The following is an 18,329-nucleotide window of genomic DNA, read 5'->3' as shown; positions in this document are numbered from 1 at the left end:
CAGGGAGGTGGCTCCCTGTCCCATCCACCCACCACGGTAGATGGCAGCATCGTCCTGGTCTCCCAGCTGGCCATCCTGAAGCTGGGCCCTTTTACTTTCGGTGGCCTCAAAATGATTTGTTCCAGATGAGTTCTTGCAATTGTAATATTTGGTTTAACCCAATCTGTTCTGATTGCGTCAGTATGAGTTCAAACACAGCCGTCTGAAGTCTAACTATACATCAGAGGCAAGTTTTTGTGTGTGTGTGTGTGTGTGTGGGGGTGTCAACATTTCCAATCCTTTGAAAGAATAAAAAAAATTCTGGAGGTCAAGTTACCCCCAAAAAGAAAGATGGGGGGCAGGAGCGGGTAGGGAGAGAGGGAGAGAGAGAAGTGGGGAAATTCAGGGGAGAGAGGAACAATAGAACTTTGTCGGCTGAAGGCTGCTGAATTTATTTGTTGAACTAGGAAGGGACCTCTGGACTCTTTGAAGGTTAGAGCAAATAAGCAAAACTGGTGGGCATTTTGTTTTCTAAGAGAAGAGCACTTCAAGTCACGTAGGCTGCTATTGTAAGACACAAAACACGCACTGTCTGGTGGCTGGGGCTCTGCTTAATGCTCTGCTTGCCTTTCGGGAGGGGAGGGGGGCTGCTCACTTTTAACCCAAAGCCTCCAGCCGGACTCTGCTGCAGCGCCATCCATGCTCCAGAGAGCCGGGCTGGGTTTCCTAAGGACACCAACCCCAAGTCCCCAAATGACACCATTGGGGCATGGAAGGCGTCCTGCAGCCTTTCAGCCCGTTTCTTTGGCATTTTGGCCACGGGGACGGGTTAGATTCCACAAGTGTCTTGTAAACAGCCACGCTGACTCCATTTACCGCTCTCCATCTCCTAGCATCTATCTGCAGGGGGAGGAAGATGGAGGCTGGCTGCCCACCTTCAGTAACTGGGCCCCTTTCTCCAAGCTGGGGCAAACGTTTACAGATGGGTCAGGCGAGGCGAAAGGACTCATTCAGGGCTTCAAGGTAGGCCAGCAGATTTTGGAAAGGCATCCCAGGAGTCCTGCTTTGCTGCCTTCCTGAGCCAAACCCTTAGACAATAAAAGAGCACCTTGCCCCCATTAGCTGAGAAGGAACAAGCCAGCTCTGTGTGGAGTAGTCTCAGCCAAGCTATTTTTTTCCCTCCCTTTTCTTTCTTTCTTTTTTTTTTGAATTCGTGCTCAAATTCTTCCAGTGCCTCTCCCAAGGTCGCAGAAAGTTAGTGAGATTCCTGCTAGCCTGACAACAGGGGACTTTGCCTTTCCCCTCCAGGTCTCTGGCTCGACATGGTAATGATCAAAAGCCAGCGCCCGTCTAACAGATGCTTAATGTCCTGCCTGACGGGAGCGAGTGGCTGGAGCTCTGTCTGGATCTGCTGGACAATCAGCACAAGCAGCCATCTTGTCAGGTGGGGCTCGATTGGAGGAGAAAGAAGGAAAGGCCTTTTCTTTCCTCCTGCGGCAGCACTTGGGCAGGGTAATGACCCCTTCTCAAAGCTTGCCAGGCCATGATGTAGAGTGCGGGGTGCCAGGCCCTCAGGTCATTGCCATTTCTTTTCAAGTTCAAAGAATGCAGACTTCCCTATAGGTCATCAAGCAAATCCCAGACTGGTCTCAGAGGGAGGCCCACCTTGATGCTGGGAAATGCTCTGGTTGAAACATCTGATATAGGAGGCTCTGAGGGTAGAGCTTTGCAGATGGGTGTGTGTGTGTGTGTGTGTGTGTGTGTGTGTGTGTGTGTGTGTGTGTGTGTGTGTATGTACATGCGCATTATAGGGCAGGGATGGGTGTACCTGTATGTATGTATTTGAGGTGCCCTGGCACTATCTGAAGATTTGGAGTCTTTCTTAAGGAGGGTGAAGACCTCACAGTCAAATCTTGCACAAGATTCAAAGCCTGTCTGTGTAGAAAACACAGAGAAGCAATGTGGAAGGCACCCCACCTCCGACTTCTGACATTATTACTTTTGTGATCTTCTTGTTGTTACAGTGATTTGCCATTTCCTTTCCTAGTGTATTAAGGCAAACAGAGGCTAAGTGACTTGTTCAGGGTCACACAGCTAATAAGTGTCAGGGGCAGATTTGAACTCAGGTCTTCCTGACTCCAGACCCACAGTTCTATCTACTGAGCCATCTAACTGCCCCATCTACCTGTATCATCTTGTACAAGTCACCTAAATTCTCTGTTTCTTCCTCTATAAAATAAGGGGACTGGTCTAGAGGACCTCTGGGGTCTCTTCCAGCTCTAAATCTAAAAGTCTATAAGAGTATGATGGGGAAATGCTAGTTTTCTTTCAGAGGAGCCTGCCTCCCTGAGATTTAGAGAAAGCCCAACATGGCGTAAAGCTCATTTGCCCCCCCTTTAGTCCTGGATACCTTTCCCTTTCTCTGCTTTTTTTCTCTCCTGCTTTTCAGCCGCTCCTCCCTCCTCTCCTACTGATGACTTACTGAGCCAGCCACCTCCCAATGAGCCAGCCGAGGTAGGTCAGAGTGCCTTTCTTCTTACATTCCACCCAAACTCATCTGTTCAGTGCAACGCAGCAGCAACCATGAACCCCTGTGGAATTTGGAGAGGCCAAGTCTGCCTTTTATTTGGGGAATTTTAATCTTTGCCAGTGAAAATAAATTACTGAGATTAAATTATTAAAAATAAGAATCATTCCTTGAATTTCCCTTATATAGCACTTTTGCTTCCAAAACACATTTGTACCCATTATCTGAGTTGTCACACAGCCTTGGGAGAGAGGAATGGTGGGGGTTGTTTTCCATGTTTAAAAAAACAGGGAAAGTGAGACCCAGAAGTGAAGTTACTAGTTCAAGGTCATAGAGGTTATTATCAGTGGTGAAGACAAGATTAAAACCCAGACCTCCTGCTTGTTAGCCTGGGGCTCATTCCATGAGCTCATTTGATTAATCTTAACCAGGTTCATTGGTCTGCTGGCCAATATGGCAGTTTTCTACTCAATCTTTCCTACTTTCTCCTGCCTTTGCAACAACTTTAAGGAAACATCCTCTCAGAAACTATGCAACCTGACACTCATAGATCTGAACTATCTGGTCCATTGCTTTCATTTTACAGATGATGAAACTGAGGCCTAGAGAGGGAAATGGCTTACCCAAGCTCTTACTCAAGCCAGAACTCAACATAGGCCTCCTGACTCCCAGTGGAATTCTTTCCACTGTACCACATCACCTACTGAGAGGGTGTCTCTTAATTGCGTCTGTGGGATGTTGGTGCCCGATGATGGCATGGTAGATGGAATGGCTATACCTGCCTCCCTGCCCAAAAGACATTAAGTGCTATATGTTGGACATCACTATGTTATGTCAGCAATGATAGAAAACAAGAGTCAAGACAGTGACATCACCACCTAGGGAGTGGAGATAAGCGCCTAGGTCGCAGGGTTATTTTGAGGATCAAGTGAGATAATATTTGTGAAGGGTCTTAACTTCTTCCTGTCTCACTCCCTCTTTTGGAGTCTCTATTCTAAAGTAGCCATGCCAACACCTTTCTTCAAGGCCTTCACTAACTGAAAGAGTAAAGGGGCAAATAAAGATAATTTATATAGTGCCTTAAGTTTGGCAAAAAAAACTCGCATATGTTATCTCATTTGATCCTCACAATAACTTTATGAGTGTTATTATTATCCCCATTTTATAGATGAAGAAACAGGCTCAGAGAGAGTATTTGAGGCAGGATTTGAATTCAGGTCTTTCAGAAATCTCCTCCTCTATCCAAATGAACGACTCCAGAGAGAGAGAGAGAGAGAAAAGCATTTTTTTTTTTGAGTGGTCTAAGCATTACCTAAGGAGGTACCTGAAGGAAAAGCAGCAGGGACAACCCCTCGTCATCAAGGGTGGCCCCTGTAAGGGCTAGCTTCTCAGTGATGTCACATGGTATCTCAATGCCCATAATTCCCTCCTCCAGAATCTCTGCCCTGTGATAAGGAACATTGGACTTAAGATCAGAGTTTGAGTCCAGGCTAGCTATATAATTGCAAGTGACTCACTTTATATCTTTGAGCCTCAGTTTCCTGATTTGTTAAATGGAAATAATAGTACTTGGTATCCATATCTCACAGGGGAGTTGTGAGCAAAATATGTTGAAGCACTTTATAAATGAGAATTGTTAGGATGATCTCAATGGTGTTGCATAGCAAATAGGCCAGGATAATGCGATTATGTCTCTCAGTAAGCACACATCATAAATTTTGAGGATAGATGTAGTCTTAGAGGTCATCTAGTCTAGAGGTGGTAAGTACACTGCCTGCTAGCTACATCTGGCCCACAACACTCCCAAGTGCATCCTGAGCCAGATGCAGATGTAGTTGGGAAACAGCAAAATATATGAAAATACAGCAGAACATAGCTAAAGTTAATATATGGTTTTCTACATTAATATGTAGCTTACAGGGATATTTACGTACCTTTTAGTAGACCTGTTTCTATTTGAATTTGAAACCCCTGGTCTAGTACAACTCCTTCATTTTACAGATGAAGAACTGGAGACTCAGAAAGGCTAAATTACTTACCCAACAGGTAGTAATTAGCCAAGGCAGAATTGAGCCCAGATCATGTGACTTCCAATCCAACACTGCTTGCTATGCAACCTGTAGTCTACACCAAGCCAAATACACACACACAAACACATATACACAGACACACACACATGCACATATATTCCAGGCCAGTCTATGAGTTTTCTGTGGCTATAATTCCAACATAATTTTCCTTAGCTACTTTGGTAGCTTGCTTCTCCAGTACATAACTATGTTAGGGAACACAACCGTGAGTTGCAATGTATCCCTATCCCCAAATGGCTCCTAGTGGTCAGTCTTTTCACAATTGAGCCTTTTTGCACTTAACCAGTTGGACTTAACCTGGACAATAGATATATAATCTATCTCTATGTCTATATTTATCCAGCTTTTTAGAAATTTCCAGAGCTTGCAATTTACTGGTATAGCCTTTGGGAACCCAAGGGGAAGCTACATTGCACAAGGAATAGAGTGCCAGACATGGAGTCATCTTCCTGAATTTAAATCTGGCCTCTGATAGTTCCTAGCTGTGTGACCCTGGGCAAGTCACTTTACCCAATTTGCTTCAGTTTTCTTGTCCACACAATGAACTGGAAAAGAAAATGGCAAACCACTCCAGTATCTCTGCCAAGAAAACTCCAAATGGGGTCACAAAGGGGCAGATACAACTGAAATAACTGAACAAACACAACATTGAGAACCCAGGATCACCTGTACACAATGATGAGGTATCATGTCAGGGCTTTAGTATAGGAAATAAATAAATAGAGTATTTAAAAAAAAAACTAAACAGAATGCTTTTAAAAAATAATTTTTTGCCAGTTTTTATTTCTCTGCCATCAATCCTGTTAGCATGGACAACTGAATATTAGGTAGAGGAGGGGATCTCATAAAGACCTAAATTCAAATCCCATCAGATATTAAAAGTACTGGAAAGTCCGTCTTATTGACTCTTTTGTGGGTAGTTGTCTTTAGTTATGTGTATTTTAGATACGGTTTACTAAGTGAGCAAAATAGACCCTATAGTAGTGGTCAGATACTTTTAAACAGGACCTATTCCTATTCTTTTGACATCCCAGAATATGTCAACAGAGTAATTGGAAACAGTAGTTGAGGTGTAAATCATCATAATCATACTAAGCTCACAGATCATTGCGTTCATTAGAAGATCACCATTTAATTGTAAATTAATTAAGTATAATAATAACAATAGCTAGAATTTATACAGGGCTTTAAGGTTTACAAAGCATTTTACAAATGTTATCATTTTATCCTCACAACAACTGTGGGAGGTGGATGCTATTATTATCTCTATTTTACAAATGGACAAATAAGCAGGCAGAAATTAAATGACTTGCCCACAGTCACACAGCTAGTAGGCAATGAAGGCTGAATTTGAACTCAGGTTTCCTGGCTCTAGGTCTAGCACTCTCTTCATGCTATAAGAGGTAAATAAGTGACTTCCTATAGGTCTGGTGTTGGATAGCCTTTATTTTACCAGTGGTGTCAACATCTTTGCAGAAGCAAATGCACCTCTATTTTATGGACCAGTATGTTGTGTTTAGAGAGGCCCATGAATACACAATAGTTTAGTGGGAGAGCCCAGGACAGGAATCCGGGTTCCATCTTAATTACTAAATAACCATCTCAAGTGCACTCAACAGATGGCTAGGTAATTGTATTGGCTTGTTGTCGCTTTTGCTCCAGCAGTGTTTTCCTTGATTACTGTTTTGGAAATCTCTCCTTTCCTTCCCCCCCCCCCACTCCCTTGTCATTGAAGGATGGAAAATGAATTTTCGGGTTACATTGATAAGAAAGAACCAAGCTGCCGTTGACACGGGGTTCCAGTGAGAAATACTAATTTCATGATAGATAAAGATGGTAGTTGAAAGTCAAGATGTTAGAAGGACTTAGCCCAAAACTAAGTGGGTGCAAAGACATGATTTCCATTGTTGTCACTGCCACTGACTAACTGGGAAAGTTTAGGTGAGTCTCTTTACATCTTTTGCTTGGGTTCCTTATCTTTAAATGGGGGTAACAGTACTTTTCTTCTGCTGGGGGTCTGTCATGAGAATTACATAAGATAATGACTATAAAAACGCCTTTTAAACTGGTGAAGTTCTACATAAACAATTAAGTGCTGAATATTACCATGATTATTGAAGATAGACCCCTCTCTGAAGCATTCAGCCTTACTGAACCTGGATTTTTTAGGTGTCCTCTCAACATTCTATAAAGAGAAATTCAGAGATTGGAGTTATCCCATAAATAGAAGCATTGACTAAAGACCTTTAAATGAGAAATGAGAGGAGTAGACATTGACAAGTCAAGTTTCCCTGAATAATGAAGGTAAACAACAGTTAAGGTTTATTAAGTGAATCTTGGGGTCATCCCTAGGTGAAAGATGTCAACAATTAATTTCACTTAAGGATTTGCAGGAGTTTCCTTCTGTCACTATGGCCCTCCATGGTGCTCACTGCCTCATGATACGATCATGGATTTTATAAGTTCTGGGTTCCTTTGATAGCTTACTCATTCTACTCCCCTATATCAGACTGGTACATTTTAAGACTTCCAGGCACTAGGGAAAATGTCCTGTGCATCAGGCCATGGCTCTTCATCTAGCCCCTAGATGACTCCCCAAGCATAGAAAGTGTATTTTACCCCTTCAAGTCAATGTTCAATAGAAGGTGGAGGAGGAAAATGATTTATCCAATGCTGGTGATTCTATTTTAATTCTATCAATGTTCTTATGTTCCTACTGTGTATAGTGTGCTGGGGATACAAAGACAAAATGAAATGATCTCTGATTTCAATGGGAACTGTATCTATATCTATATCTATATCTAATGTATATACATATAAGTAAACTTAAAGTGGTAGTGGTTGTTATTGTCAATCCTTCATTCTCAAAGAGGACTAATGACAACACAAGAGTAAAGTCTTGACTTGTGTGTGAATTGAACATGTGAGACGGAGCTGCCTAAAGCATCAGCTTCACTCTCTTCTTTGGAGTCTAGTGGCAAGACAAAGTTAAGATGACTGGTAATGGCCTAGGATGCAGTACTTTGAGAGGTGGAGAGCACTGATGACTAGGGCAAACAAAGAGGGCTTCCCAGAGGTGGGAGCACTTGATCTGAGCCTTAAAGGAAGCTATGGGTTCCAGAGGGAGCTCATTCCAAGCTCAGGTACAGTCAGCACAAAGCTACAGAGAAAGGAAATGGAATGACAAATTCAGGGAACAAGTAGTCCAATTTGGCTGAAAAGCAGAGTATGGTAAGGGAAGTAATGTGAAATATGTTATCTGGAAAGACAGATTAAGGGAAAAGGAAGACTTATAAGAAGAGTAAGGGACTCTAGGGAATTAGTTTCAATTGGAGTTTTTACAAAGGATCCAAGAGAATGGCCAAGATAGGGGAACAGAAGGAAGCAGCAATAGCCTAGCTTTCCAACAATTACTCTAAGAAAAATGCTAGACCAGTAGTGATTGGAAAATTGAAGGAGAAACCACTTTGGATGATCATTCCTGTCTGAGATCACACATTCAATCAACTAGTGAGTGACCAGGGCAGAAGTTATGGAACAAGGATAGGTCTGGATCACAGACTCAGTGACAGGAGTTGTGAGCAGAGGGATGCCCGTATCTGCTCTCAGGTCAGACTGGGACATCAATGGTAAGAGTCCCAAACACAGAGTCTCCTGGAGTAGATTTGCAGTTCCCTGTTAAGGAGAGTAGTGCCTGTGATCCTGTGGGGTGGGGATTACAGTGTTTGCCACTGTAGTTCCTAGCTAGGCCAACAATGTTTGGTTGTCCGGAGCAGATAGCTGAAAAAAATATAGCTGATGAGAGAGAGAGAGAGAGAGAGAGAGAGAGAGAGAGAGAGAGAGAGAGAGAAACAGAGACAGAGAGAGATAGACACAGAGAGAGACACAGAGAGAGAGAGAGACAGAGACAGAGACAAAAAGAGAGACAGACAGAAAGAGACAGAGAGAGAGACAGAAAGAGAGATAGAGAGAAACAGAGAGAGACAGAGAGAGACACAGAGAGAGAGACAGAGAGAGAGAGAGGTATTATAAGGTCAGGGATGCCCAAGACAGAAGCCTAGAAGAGGAGAAAATTTCCAAAACATTTATAAGCAAAGTCTTAAAAAAAAAAAAAAAGCTTGCCTACAAGAAGGTCAATTCCTTAAACAAATTATTTAAGAGTTTAAAATGTAGTTTTGCATAATGTAAATGAAATAAGAGTGATAGAAAGAATTAGATAAGAAATGAAAGCTATGAAGGAGAGATTTAGAAAAAAAAAAAAGAACAATTTAGCAGCACAAAAGGAAAAAAGAATTAACAGACTCCCTGAAAATTAGAATGGAACAAAGAGAAGTTGACTCCATGAGATCATAAGAAATATTAAAACAAAGTCAAAAGATTTTTTAAAATAAGACACTAGAAGATATCTCATATAAAAATCAAGTGACCTAGGAAACAAAGGAGAGATAATGTAAGACTCATTAGGCTCCCAGAAAGCTGTGACCAAAAAAAAAAAAAAAAAAGAAAAAAAACGCTCAGACATCATATTTTAAGATATCATGAAAGAAAACAGCCTAGAGTTCAGAAGCAGAGGGCAAAATAAAAATAAAAAGAATCCACCAGTCACCTCCTGAAAGAAATCCCATAAAAACAACTCCCAGAAATGTCAGCCAAAATCCAGAGCTTCCAGGTCAAAGAAAAATACTGCAAGAAGACAGAAATAGAGCTTCGTTCCTGGGGTACCACAATCAGTATCCACATAAAATTTAGCAGCTATTACTATAAAGTGCCAGACAGTATGGATTGTAACATTCAGAAAGGTATAGGGCAGCCTACAGCCAAGAATAACTTGTCTAGTGAAACTAAGAATAATCCTACAGGGGGGAATGTATCTTTAGTAAAACAGAGGACGTCCAAGCATACCTGATAGAAAGACTAAAGTTGAGTAGAAACTTTGAAATGTAAATATGGGAGTAACGAGAAATGTAAAAAGGAAAATATGAGCAAGCCATCAGAAAAGAAGTTCATAAGGATAATTGTTTGCATATTGATGGGGAGTGAGGAGATCATGCAAGCATCCCCTGGGAATTGTAATGTCAGTCGAGGTCGTAAAGAGAGTCAAATAAGATGGAGGACCTGAGAATGGTTTTTGTTATGTTGTGGTGATCTGATCTATATGAAGAAAGGAAAGAAGAATGAGAGAAAGAAACACAAGGGAAGAAAAGGGGAAAAATTGGGATGGGGCTTATTATCTCACCCACTTGGGAGCACAGGCAGAAATTTATACAAATAAAGGGGTAGGAGTGTTTATTACTTGAACCTCCCTTTGTACAGATGCATAGTGAAGTGAATAGAACTAGGAGAATGATTTATCCTATAATGATAACTGTAAAAATGAACACTTCTCAAAAACTGAAGAACTCTTATCAACACAATGATCAACTGTGATTCCAGAAGACAAATGACTTAGAATATTACCCACCTTCTAGAAGGGTGATAGTCTAGATACACAGAACAGGATACAAATTTTTTGGACATGACCAGTGTAGGAATTGCTTGAATATATATTTGTTGTGGGGGTTTTGTTTTAATTTTTAGGTTAATTTATTTGTTCATTCATTCATTCATTTATTTATACGTGTATGTGTGTGTGTGTGTGTGTGTGAGAAAAAGAGAGAGAGAGAGAGAGAGAGAGAGAGAGTTTGTGAGAGGCAGCATAAGGAGAGGGAGAAGGAGTAGATGTTTGTAAACTTAAGAAAAAAAAAATTTAACAAAAAAATGAAAAAGGGGGTGCCTAGCACTTCCTTCATAGAACTTGCAGTCTCATTGTGGAAACAAGCCATACACACATGAAATAATTAAGTCATGGCATAAAATGGTACAGGACTAAATGCTCCAATCTCTTGGCTATTTGAGGGTACCTCAGTCAATCCATTTTGCACCTGCAAAGTGAAACATCTTCAAGCACAGGAATGAGGCAGAGAAGAAAGATAAGATCATAGATTTAGGGATAGAAAGAGTGCAGAGGGGATCCAGTTCACCCCCTGCCCATTGTACAGATGAAGAAACTGAGACCCAAGGAGGATAAGTGACTCCTTCAAGATTTCTTGGGCAGCAACGAGATGAGTGAAGGTTTGAACTTAGGTCTTCTGAATGCAGATCTAGAACTGTTTCCCTTGTATCACACTGCCTCCAGTTTCATAAGGCCTCTCATGATATGAAACCATGTTCATTCTCCACATAAGAGACACAAAGACAGATAAAAGAAAGGGGGAAGAGGGAAGAGAGACAGATAGCACTGTTTTTTTGGAAATTTAAGCATAACAAATTGAAATTTATCTCTTTTCTGTGCGTGGGCCCAAGTCTCAGTCAAGTGGGTAGTTTCCTCAGCCTTCTGTCTTAAAGAAGATTCAATGAATTTATCAAAGTAAGTTTTATTTACCTAGAATTCTAAGGTTTGCAAAGTATTATTCCTCCTAATCATGTAAGGTAGGGAGTGTATGAATAATTATCCCCATTTTATAGATGAATATATTGTGAAATGGCTTGTCTGTAGTCACACAGTTAGTGAGTACTGGGCCTTGATCTCCTAGCTTTTGCCCTATTCCCACTGTATCATACCAACATACCACACTTGAGCCCCAATACATGTTTCCAACCTTCTCTCTTACTAAGCCCCATCATGATTTTTCTATCTCAGCCAGGCTGCTGTTCCCATTTTGATGAACTCAATTTGCTCACTTTAATCTCCATGTCATGCCCTTGGCAGGTCCCCTAGGATACCCACTACTTTCTCCAAAGATCTAAATCTTAGCACTCCATTCCTTGGACTTTTACTTCTGAATGAGATCTCCTTTGGGCAGTGCTGGCCAAGAGAATTGTCTTCCTAAACACTTCTGGTATTTATTATCTGTATTAATCATGTAGACACTCAGTCCTGGGCAATCTCATATTGTTTTTTAGCTCCGCATGTGTAATTGTCATTTCTCCAATTAGACCATAAGTTTCTTGTAGGCCACATCTTATATTTCTTTTGTATTTCCACAACATCTAGCATAGAAATGCTAATGAGAGCTTTTAAAAATGAATGATTCATTTTCTCCTCATCCCTTTCAGGGACCTAAAGCCTTTAGGTGTAGTATATACATGGCAATGTGTTGAGTGCTGTGTGAGGGGTAGCTCCACCAAAATATGCGTCCCTGTTTTCTAGGAAGGCAGCTAAATGGCACAGTAGCTAGAGTCAGGAAGATCTGAGCTCGAATCTGGTCTCAGATACTTACTAGCTATTTGACCCTGGACAAGTCACTTAACCCTGTTTGCTAGAGAACAAAATGGAGGAACTATTCCAGTATCTTTGCCAAGAAAACCCTAAATGGGGTTACAAAGAGATAACACATCACTGAAAACAACTAAACAACAATCTTCTACAATCTTTCCATCTAAATCTGACTGGCAGATACAAACATATACGCATACAGGTAACAATACAAAAAAATAAATGTCCACTCATAGGCTATTTTAAAATACTTGGTAAAGACAAGGAAGGTACCTATTTGGGATAAAGAATGGGGAAATTAGCTTTTAGGATTACATTCAAGGTGAATCACAGACTCACAGAATCTGATTTGGAAGAGATCAGAGGCTATCTGGTTCAACCCATAATTAAACAAGAATCCTCTTGATAGCATAACCTATAAGAGATCATCCAGCCTCCAATTTATGACCACTAGTAATGGAGAACTCACTTCTTTTGAAGTCACTCTATTTCAGTTTGGAATAGTTATTATTGTCAAGTTTTTTCTAGTACCAATCCCAAGTCTGCCTTTCTGCAACTCTTACCCTTAGCTTCTACTATTTCTAACCACTAAGCCAATCAGTCAATAAGCCTTTATTAAGCACCTACTGTGTGCCAGGCACTGTGGAAAGTGATGGGAATATAAGGATAAAAGGCAGTGGCTGCTCCCAAGAAGCTTATGGTCTAATGGGTCTAGGTTCAAGTAAAACGAGTGTAACTTTTCTTCTACATGTTGTTGTTCAATCATTTCAGTCATATCCAGCCCTTTGTGACCCCATTTGGGGTTTTCTTGGTACAGATACTGAAGTGGTTTGCCATTTCCTTCTCCAGCTCATTTTACAGATGAGGAAAATGAGGCAAGCAGAGGGAAGTGACTTTCCTCAGGTCATCCAGCTAGCAAGTGTCTGAGGCCAGATTTGATCTCAGGTCGTCCTGACTCTCATTCTATCATTCTAGCCACTGTGCCACCCTGCTGCCCTTGTTCTTCCATATGACCACCCTTCAAACTCTTGACTTGGAAGGATAATCCACTCATTTCTGATCAATATAAATTTTCACAGAAGGGGAGGATTTAGGTACCATATAAGTCATAAGGGGCAAATAGGTTATGGGAGATGATAGAGCAAGTGGAGAAGACTCAGAGGAAGAATTAGGTAAAGGGGACAGTGAGAATCATCTTAGCCATTGCATCTCTGGTATTTATCACTGTGCCTTGTCTGTAGCTGATGCCTAATAGATACTTAGGAGTTGAAGAGCTTTATGAAGTGCTTTCTCGACAAGAGCTCTTTGTGCTGGGCATGTAAACATTGTTATTCTCATTTTATAGATAATCAAACTGTGACTCAGTGACATGACCGCCATGATGTAGCTCAAACTTGAATTCAGGTCTCAGGAGTCCAGGACCAGGATTTTTAAAATTACATTATACCAACTTTCTGTTTTATGTTTACATGGTGATTTCAAGTTGCAGAAAGGCTTTCACCTATACCATTTCATTTGATCTTGGCCAGAAAACAAACTCTTGACAAGTACTTATCTCCATTTTACAGATGAGAAAACCAGGATTCAGAGGGGTGCAGGGTCTCCCAGCTTATAATTTCCTTCATCTCTCCATCTTGACCAAACTTTAGTGGACAGAAATAATTACTAACCAAGGAGACTCCCTACCTCAGATATGCTGGGCAGTTTCATGGAGTGACTTGGGCTTGCATGTGCCTAAGGGCTGAAGCCATCCTTGGGACATTTACCCAGAATGACATTTTCTTGCACAAGGGCATTTGGCAAGAGCACAGTGGTACCTATACCCCTGCCATCTGCTAAGCTATTTCCCTGCCCACCCTCTCCAATGCCACTCCAGCCCTACTTACCTCTTAATTAGTGGCCTTGGCTTCCACCTGGCTTAGGAAATAGCTTTCCTTCCCTGTTGCATTTTAAGCAATGTCTTGCCAAAGGGATGCTGAAAAGAGTCTGCTGAGATGGATTTTGGATGACTTCAACTCTTCTACTCTGGGATGGACTAAAATGCCCACCGAGTGGCTCCGTGCCAGCCTGGCATCCCTTTAGTCCTGGGGATCTCTGAACCAGTTGCATCTAGAATAAGAAAATACCCCTAAAAGGCAGAATGGACATTAAGGGTTTTGGGAGAGACTGACAGAGAATGGAGGGATGTAGGAGGACAATGGAAAACTGAGCCTCTGCCAGCTTAAGGGTCTGGCATTTTGTGACTATGAGGAGGCAATGTGGTAAAGTGGAAAAAGTGTTAATTCCAGGTAGGGGATCTGGATTCAAATTCTACTTCTGATGCTTATCACTTGTGTGACCTTGGGAGATCTCCCTGGGCCTTAGTTTCCTCATCTGTAAAAATGACAGGGATTGAAATAGATCAGAGGTTCTTACCTAGGGGTTGGCGAATTTAAAAAAAAAAAAGGATAACTATTTCAATATAATTGATGTCCTTTATAATTCTATTTTATTTTATAAATTTAAAGACATCATTCTGAGAAAGGATCCAGAGGCTTCACCAGATTATCCAAAAAGATTAAGAACCCCCAGATTAGATGGTATGTGAGGTCTCTTGCATCTCTAAACCCTCTGATCACATAAGTGTACCCAACCTGATTTGTTTACTTCATTTCACTTAAAACTAATCCAACTGACTTTTTTTCTTAGTCTGTGGCATCTCTCTCATTTCAGAGCATGAACTCAAAAAGAAGAAATGTTTTCCTCTTAATATAATTTCTTAAGATCAGTCTTCCTTTGTCTTCCCTCTGCCCCTAGCCAGTCTCTCCCTTCATCCCAGGTAATAAAGCATCTTATAACTTCATTTTTCTTTTTTTGAGAATGGCTGATCTTAGCTCAATATTAGGAAAACCTTTATGACAATTAGAATCACCCCAAAGTGGAATAGTGTTCCTCAAAAGGTAGAGAGGAGCTCTCTATCCCTTTAAGCAAAGACAATGATCACTTATTAAAGGATTGTAAAGAGAACTCATGCTTTGGCTAGTGAAGGGACGAGAAGCCTTGTTTTAAGGTCTCTTTTTACCCTTCAACCCTATGATATTTTCTGAGAGAAATGATTATTAATAACCAATAATCTTGGGAGATCAGAGTTAGCTCCTTTTTCTAAAGTCCTGGTTTTAAAAAGTAAAAAGTTCAATCTCCTGAAGGACATTACTGATAATGAGATTGAATTAATTTTCCTCTATTTTGGTCAGACCCCACTAACTTTACAAGGAATTTAATCTAAAGTGAGGAAACCCATTGTATTGTACTCAAACTTGGGTGGAAACAGATCCTTTGTTTAGATAGCCCAAGGCTGAGAGTATTCTGGGTATAGAGATAGTTTCTCTGTGCAAGGGTGACAAGAGGTCACTTGAAGCCCTTCATTTTAATACAGCTCACTTTCTATTGTGTTATCTGACAAGAGTTGATTCCTACCCCTTAGGAACATCTACTCTTGGAAAGATATATGAACTGTGAGCCAGCCCACCCATAACTGTCTTTGGTCTAAAAGTGATGGCCAAATGACCATCGTTTTATTAATAACATGCTGGCTTTATTAATAAAATGATTAAATTACCCAGAAACTATGTCTCTTGAACCTTTCTAATTGTCACATTTCTTAATGGTGTCCACCAACCTCCCTGGAATTTGGTCATATCTCTCAAACATTTTATCTTGCCTTGGTATCATGGGACCAACATCTACCATGGTTCCCCTTACCTTCCCCCCCAACATGGACTTGATTGACCTGGGGTTAGAGCAGGGCTCCAGCTCTATCTCCCATGACACAGCTTCCTAATGGCCCTGTGTAGATGTGGCTTCTTGATCACCTAGGGGCTTAGAAAGTCCTGCCTGTGTGGAGTTAGTGATCCTTCAACTTGGTGGAAATCCAAAAGACTGGGTGAATCATTAGACGCTGCCTCCTAACCAGATGGGTTTTTGTAAGGAGACCAGGGGGACTGAATCTATAAAAACAAAGTGACATTTTGTCCTTATAGCATATCCTTGCTATCTTTGTGCTAAGTAAATCTCCTTTTGTTAACTGTTCAGTAACTTAGAAGTACCTCATTTCGCCCTAGTAGTGAACCTGAACTTACAAGGTGTTAGTTGTCAGGTACACTCCTAATACCTCCCTTCTCATCTCCATGCTCCTGGGATCAAAGTGAGGCATGAATTGTCCAAGCTTCTGGTTGTCCCCTAGTGCTGTCTTATAGATACTGTTACTAGGACGTATATCCCTGCTTTTCATCATATTCAGAGAGAATCTGAAATATTTATTAATACTAAAATTGACTTGTCCATATGTATTATCTAAGAGGCCCCAATGAATGAGATTCAGCAATGGAGACAGGCTAACCATTTCCTGGCCTTCTCACTTCTAAGAAGTGATTGTATCAAACATTGAAATATTGCAGGGCTTCCTAAAAGATTCATGATTCTTAGAAAGAATCCAGCCTAACCATCCACACAGGAAAAACCAAGAGGATGATGACTGACTTTTGCCTAGACTCTGGACATAGCTGATCCATCAGCACACATATCTTAGAGAACAGATGACTAAATGATCTAAGAACTCCTAGGTAAGATAGCAACATGCATGGTTTATAATTAAACCCAACTGTCCCAAATAAATTCTAGCAAATATCTGAAGATGGCTCCAGAAAACCCAAGGATAAAGGAATCCAAAAAAGAAAACCTCCATCCAGTAGAGAATCATACCAAAAAAAAGTGGCCAGCAATAGGTAGAGGGAGGCAGAGGTGTCAAACCAGAGAAGCCAGCATGAGTACTGGTAGAAGCAGCTGAGGGTTATGCCAGCAAAACCAACCTGAATTCCAGTGCCCCACGTGGAAATCAGTAAAAGTGGTGAGAAGAAAGGACACATTAGGACCTTCTGGAAATGATCCTGAAGCCAGCCAGTATTCTAAGCAGAGGTGTCAAAAACTAGAGCCAGCTCGGTAATTAAACTCCTGAAGCCAGAACCTGGATGTGGCCCATCAGAACAAAACAGGGGATAGAAACGCTCTCCATGGATCACTGAGCAGGGAGGGCCCAGCTGTGCCCTCCTTGGAGCACTTGAGAGCCAAGTAGAGGACAATTTCAACTCAGTGAGGGCCAGTGCAGGAGGCTTGAGACCAACATAATCTCCAGTATCCCACCGGGGCCTATTATAGCCAGAGCAGAATATGCAACCAACTCGATTTAGGATCACACAAAGAGAAAGAGAAGGACCACCTGAGACCAGAACAAATAGCAGACCACCAGGAGATTGAAACAGAAGCCAAGGATTGAGGCTTAATACCGTTCAGATGGGCAGCAGCAATAGCATCCAGACTACTGATGGAACAGGACCAGAAAAAAAAGCCTATACAACCCATATAAGAGTAGTTGATGAGACTGGCCTTAGACAAGTACTGAAGCTAATAATATGGATAACGGAGAAGAAAGTACCAAACACAATGAAGAGATGCAATGGGTTAGAGAAGCCCAACAGGTCACAGAAGAGAGCAGCCCCACAGTAAGTACAACCAGAGCCTCTGAGGGGGAAAACAATGCTTTACTTCAAGTCTGGAAAAAATAAAACAAGAGGTAAAAAATGAGCTGACAAATGAAATGAGAGTTTGAGAGACTCTTACTCAAATAGTGGATTCCCTGAAAAATAGAATGCAGAAGGCAAAATTAAATGCTTACATGAGAAAATTAGAGATATTAGAACAAAGCCAAAAGATAGACAAAAAAAGAAAATGTAAGGTCTCTGTAATCAACAACTCATGGAGAAGGAAAGAGAAAAGATAATTTAAGAATTAATAGACTCCCTAACCCGACCAAAAATCTGGGTATCATATTTTAAGAAACCATATAAGAAAACTTTTCAGATCATTTAAGACCAGAGGGCAAAGCAAAAATTGACAGGATCCACTAATTACCTTTTGAATGAAATCCCAAATTGAAAATGCCTAGGAATGTTATAGGTATGATTTAGAGTTTCTGAGTCAAAGAAAAAATATATTGCAAGCAGCCAGAAAAAATAATTCAAGTACCAGGGAACCACAGTCAAGATCATACAATACTTGGCAGAAACTACTATTAAAGAGAGAAAATATTGGAATATTATACTCCAAAAGGGAAAAGATAAAGGCTTATAATTAAAAATAAGCTATCCTGATAAACTGAATACGAGCCTACAAAGAAAAAAAAAATGAACCTTTAATAGAATAGAATACTTTCAAGTATTCCTGATGAAAAGACCAGAACTGAGTGGAAGCTTTGAAATGCAAATATGGGATGCAAAAGAAATTTTAATAAATTCAGTTGACTAATTGAAAGGGACCAAATGACGAAAAAGTACTTATATTCTGATAGGAAAGAAGAGACAAGAATATTTTATAGTACTAATATCTTCAAAGGTCAAAGAGTGTTAAAGACAAACAGAATGCCTGGGTATATTTTTAGTCTGTT

At 40.8% G+C, this 18,329-nt stretch overlaps 1 long non-coding RNA gene across 2 annotated transcripts in view; it reads left to right on the top strand.

The window, feature by feature from the left end:
• Positions 1-338: 338 nt before the first annotated feature.
• Positions 339-18,329, top strand: part of LOC140506116 (uncharacterized) — a 34,656-nt gene continuing 16,665 nt past the window's right edge. For both annotated transcript variants that reach the window (XR_011967785.1, XR_011967784.1), the window contains exon 1: positions 339-2,493. This is a non-coding gene — a long non-coding RNA (uncharacterized lncRNA). The remainder of the gene's footprint in view (positions 2,494-18,329) is intronic.

This window comes from Notamacropus eugenii, chromosome 5, assembly GCF_028372415.1.
Source record: "Notamacropus eugenii isolate mMacEug1 chromosome 5, mMacEug1.pri_v2, whole genome shotgun sequence".
NCBI lineage: Eukaryota > Metazoa > Chordata > Mammalia > Diprotodontia > Macropodidae > Notamacropus > Notamacropus eugenii.
The sequence above is the reverse complement of the archived record's forward strand: the minus strand, read 5'-3'. Positions and strand labels throughout refer to the sequence as shown.